At 39.2% G+C, this 5232-nt stretch overlaps 1 protein-coding gene across 1 annotated transcript in view; it reads right to left on the bottom strand.

Annotated features, from left to right (window-relative positions):
- Window positions 1-3866: 3866 nt before the first annotated feature.
- Window positions 3867-5232, bottom strand: part of zmym2 (zinc finger, MYM-type 2) — a 19721-nt gene continuing 18355 nt past the window's right edge. The window contains exon 27 of the mRNA XM_017040021.2: window positions 3867-5224. The gene's annotated coding sequence lies outside the window, so the exon portion shown is untranslated. The remainder of the gene's footprint in view (window positions 5225-5232) is intronic.

The raw sequence follows: 5232 nt of genomic DNA, 5'->3' as shown, positions 1-5232 counted from the left end.
ATACATTTGTTAATAGCTATGTTTTTATGTTTAGATAGGGAGGGAATTTTAATTGAATTATTTAATAGTATATTTCTGGGGGGCTGGAACAAATTAATTGGTTTTTAGTTATTTTTAATTACGGAAAATGCAATCGAGATATCGGATTAAACTCTCGGGGCCCCACTGTACTATAAAAAAAAATTGTGTTGTTCTGTCTGACACAGTACTTCCCTAGATTGAGTCTTACTTGCTGAACAGGGATTGGTCGATGTCTATTACTGATCACAGATCTGAGCACAAAAAATAAAAATAAAAACACAAATTAAACACAATACACGCAAATTTGTATCACCATCAAACCTGGTGACGTTAGTCTGGTATAAACCCATATTTAATGCATAGAATAAAAGAGTGTGAGTTGAGGGTTACCTTCATCAGTTACCTTCAGGTTGGAATCTTTAAATCAAGCCAGGGATCTTGATGTCGTCATGGACTCTGACCTGACTTAAAAAAGCCATAGTAAAACAGTTACTACGTGGGTCAAGACTTAGAGGACATACAATACAACAGGACTCATCAACTGGTCAATGAACGGTTGATAAAACTACTGTTTTATCAACCTAGTGCTGCTGTCTAGAAATTTTTTTAATTTAATATTAAATTTAAAAAACATATTTTTCCAGTGTAGAGGATTTCAATTTGATTTGAGCGTACATTAACATGAGCTACACGATCTACTGCTGACAACAGTGAGACCAAAGACTGCATACAGTGGAGTATTGTTGTAGCAGCAGCAGCAGCAGAGTCAGGACATGAGAGCTGAGCTCTTGGCTGCAGTGGCTGAGGAGTGACGGGAGATAGTCGACCTGTTGGCACCACAGACTGGAGTCCTGAGGTCCTGGGTCTGTCACTCTCTCACACTGGAGCCCACTCTTTAGAGCAGAGAGACCAGACATGGACAGTACTTTTGTTGGGGACATTTCTCATGGAAATAAATATCTGACTTTTGTTTTAAACGTAAAACATTCCGTTTGCCAGAAACCTGACAAGACTGTTGTAAAAATATGGTAGTGGGCTGTTTGTTCAAATGGGGGCCTTTTGTCCACAACGAACCACAACTGTTAAAGGTCAATGTGGTTGTAGAGCCATCGCTAGGACATGTTCAATTAATTCACTTTTTTAAATTGTCCATAAAAATCTTAAGAAGTCCTGAGTGCAGCAGCAGCAGCAGCAGCAGCAGCAGTGGTTGTTCTTGTTGTCTGCAGCAGAGCAGAGACAGCAGCTGGTTTATTTTTAGCTCTAAATCACCTCACAAATTCACACTCAGCTCTCAGCGCAAATACCTCACAGTCTCTTTATGTATTTCAGGAGGGAGATGAATTTGTTTCTGGACTGACAGACCGACCACCCCCTCATGGAAAAATGGACGAGTGATGTTTTCCTTTTTTTTGGATACCTAGAAATGAAAAGAAAAAGTGAATGATTTGATTTAACTTTGTATTATATTTTGTATTTTATGACAAAAGACAAAAAAAATAATTTAATATGTTTTAGTAATAGAATAAATTATATACAAAAGTAGTTGTATTTTAGATTCTAATTCATACTGATTAATTCTTCACCTTTTTTGCATTTAGGGAATGTTATTTACAGTCAACAACAGTTAAAAAGACTCATTACAAATTTTTTTAATCTTGGACAAATCATTAGTGTTAGAATAAACAGTATTTCTGTAGGTTCAGTTTCATTTTTTAAATGGAAAAATTCTTAGTTTTATAACTTTAATAAAAAACGGGTTTATTACTGTATGTTAATTACGCTATAAATACACACATACACACACATGCTGAGTGTGTGTGTGATTGTTAATCTACACATGATGTAACGTTTCAGAACTTGTACAGTCCACGGTCACATGCGTGGCCTTGTTTTGACTGTGTGACGGTGGACACAGGGACAAAGGGACAGGACTACGGAAAAGTGAGGTCAGCTCTTTGGCGACGCCTAAAGGTCATAATTGGGTATGGAATTATGTACAGTAAAAATCATTCAACACGACTCCTTAAAAAACAACAAAAGATGAGGAAAAATATGTTACCTTGTTTTAACACATCGTTTAAAAAATACACTTAAAATAATAAAATATAATGTACACGATGTTGTTTGCTTGCAGACATAGTATTCTGGGTAAGAGATAATCGTCATTGATGTAAACATTATCATGACGTTCGCTGTTTTGGAGCACGTTGACTGTATGTTTAATAAATAACAAATAAATTCTGCCCTCTTCTGGCCATCTTTTAGCTCTTTTCGTTATGCTTTACATATTTCTACTTTAGCTTTTGACCGACTTAGCTTTGACTGACGCAGCTAACTTCTGACTAGCTTTTGCTAAAATAAATGGTTTCACATAAACTCAAGCAAGGCCTTATTGGACTTGATTACATTTCATCTCTACAACTGAAAGCTATTTCTATTTCATTTCATTTTATTACGTTTTATTCATTTATTTTTTTGCAAATTTTTTGACAATTTATCTGGCTTTTTCATAGTTGTGTCTTGGCAAATGGTTAAATATTTTACTCAAATCTAACATGGGTCAGTTTGTCGTGTGAAATGTATTTGCATATATATAAAATATTTGCATTTCAGTGCAAACCACAGCAATTTTCTAATCCACTAAAACACACACACATACTCGTGCCCTCACCACCTCAGCCCCTGACTCTGTGGTTTTATTACCAAATGTCCACATTACTTCATATCATGTGATTCCAGGAGAATTTGGTTGCACATCACTGGCCTTAATCACCACCTATAGTCTACCCCACCAGCCTCACCCACATGACCCTGCTGAGGGCAGCGCTTCTTTTATGCCCTCTGAAAAAGCTGGGGATTCAGTCTGAACAAAGAAAAAAAAATAAAGCACAAGGGTGAAAAAATGTTTTTACACCCGCAGTGCTGCCTCACAGCGCCAGCCCGTGTCGCTGCACACAGACGGTTTTCAGCTTTGGATCAGTGAGTGGATGGGTTCCTGGAGTTTGGCCAAGACTGACAGACAGATAGACAGAAACTGGAATCCTAACTAGCTGTGTTGTCACAACTTTAACCTCTACCATATCACATAACAAAAAAAAAATTTAACAATACAATCTAAACAGAAAAAAACAATGGTCACACTTTATTGTCCTGTCTCCTTCCTGCACACCAAGGAACCACATCCACTTCCTGTCATGTGATCCTTAAGCCTCACATCTCCACATTTCTGACCACTGACCTCGTGCTGTGGAAAGCTGACGCCTCCTCCTGCCCCACTGTCTGTCATTTTCTAGATAAGGCTCGCTGCCTGGGTGTCATGTCCGCCTGACACCTTGTAAAAATGGGACATGTTGGAGATAGAGAAGGTCAGAACAGAGTGAAGAGGCTCCGAGGCTGCGCCAACGTTTGCACACCGTCCAGACTTTACACACTGGGACGCGGAGCGATGCCCTGATGCATTTGTGAAATAAAACAAAGAAGTGGAATAGATGGACATTGGCTGTTTAGGTAACATTTTTAGAAGTTGTGGTTTAAGAATCACTATGCAGTTCTATCAGTGACGCTCAAATCTAACGTACAACTTACTGTCTATTCTCACCTGCTTCACACTCAGCAAGAGACACACAGTAGACTCCAGAAGTCCCTACTAAAGAAGAACCTTGAGAGTACTAAAATGGTGGACTATGACAGTGTGTATATGACAGTTTGTTCAACCAAAGATACTTGGTAAAAAAAAATGGCATACTCACTGATCGACTGCAGATAAACATTCTCAACCAACCATTTGATGATTTGATCCTTTCTGACCCTAACAAACCAGAGGAACATTCAAAAAAAAAACGGAGTCTGGTTAGAAAAAGGTACTCATTTATTGAACATGAGCATATCAGCAGATCAGCCCACACACAAAGCATCAGACCCATCACAATCACTCACTGTCAGTATTTACAGATAGGCACATTCACAGTTGCTTTAGATCCTGACCACAGCGCCGACACGAAGATCCAAACATGTGGAAGGAACGTCAGCCTCGTTTAACCATGGGCCGCCTCGCCTCGCCCTCATCTAACACTAAACTACTTCAGTTCAGTCCTGCGGTTTTGTTTAAAGGTTTTAAATGTATGGCCTGAAGGTCAAACGTCATCGCCTTCAACTGATCGATCGTTGTCCTGTGACACGTTGTCGATTTAAACGTCACGTTTAATTCCTGAATAAACAGCCCGCGCCTGCTCTCTGACAGCATAACTCCCAATGTTTTGAAACTATAGAGGACAGTGAAACCGATCGGAAAAGGATGTTCCTAATATTTTGAGCAACGGGGAAGCACGTTTGAAGACCGTGTCCGCCCTTTAAAAAACGTGAGAAAACAAAAAACCCTTTTCAATAGAGCTCAACTCAGGGAACTTTTTTTATTGAACAAAAGCTTAACAGTTGATGAAGGGGAAATATATCTGAGAAAAAGAAGGGAAATAATACTTCCATTTATGACAAGCCAACAGACTTGTTCTCCCAGCAATGAAGTGCTCAGACTTTATCTTTTGACTAAGTGTATAAAAAAAAAAAAAAAAAAAGACAACAGGAACAAAAGGAAAAAAGTCAACAATTTGTTGTCAAAAATCCACATCCTTCATTTGGAGCCGGTTCCTGCACAGACCTGTTAATGGACGAGGAGGTGATGGAGGTGAGGATGCAAGAACGCAGCAGGTCACGCGTCACTGAGACATGAAGGAAATGCTAACCCCCCGCTCCCCTCCCCAAAAAAAGTTCATTACAGTTAAACTAACAAAAAGAAATAAATATTCAGTCTTTAAGTATAAAAAAGTGGGCTTTAGAGGAAGCAGAAGTTTTCAAGCTGAAGATTCCTGTGGGTGTTTTTTTACTACGTCTGAAAATAACTGCCTTGTGTTCAAAGATATATATATATATATATGTACATGTAGTAACTACGACCCAATCTGGGTTCCAAAGGTACATACGTAATGCTACATGGCATGAATAAAGGTTTTTTTTTTCTCCTCATGTCCTTTTAAGAAACGCAGCATGTTTAAAGGCATTTCTTTTTCACCCTGCGCCACAGAATCAGGCAGATGAGAGACGACCTGAGGTTTTCGTCCTCTGTCCACAGAAGTCTCCACTCTTCGGTAGCTGAAGTTGAGGTGAACACGCACGCGTGGAGTGCAGCGGCTTCGGCCTGAGTGCAGAGCTGACAGA

This window comes from Cynoglossus semilaevis, chromosome 16 (assembly GCF_000523025.1).
Source record: "Cynoglossus semilaevis isolate Cse_v1.0 chromosome 16, Cse_v1.0, whole genome shotgun sequence".
In the NCBI taxonomy this organism is placed as follows: domain Eukaryota; kingdom Metazoa; phylum Chordata; class Actinopteri; order Pleuronectiformes; family Cynoglossidae; genus Cynoglossus; species Cynoglossus semilaevis.
This window is presented reverse-complemented; position numbering and strand designations above follow the sequence as displayed.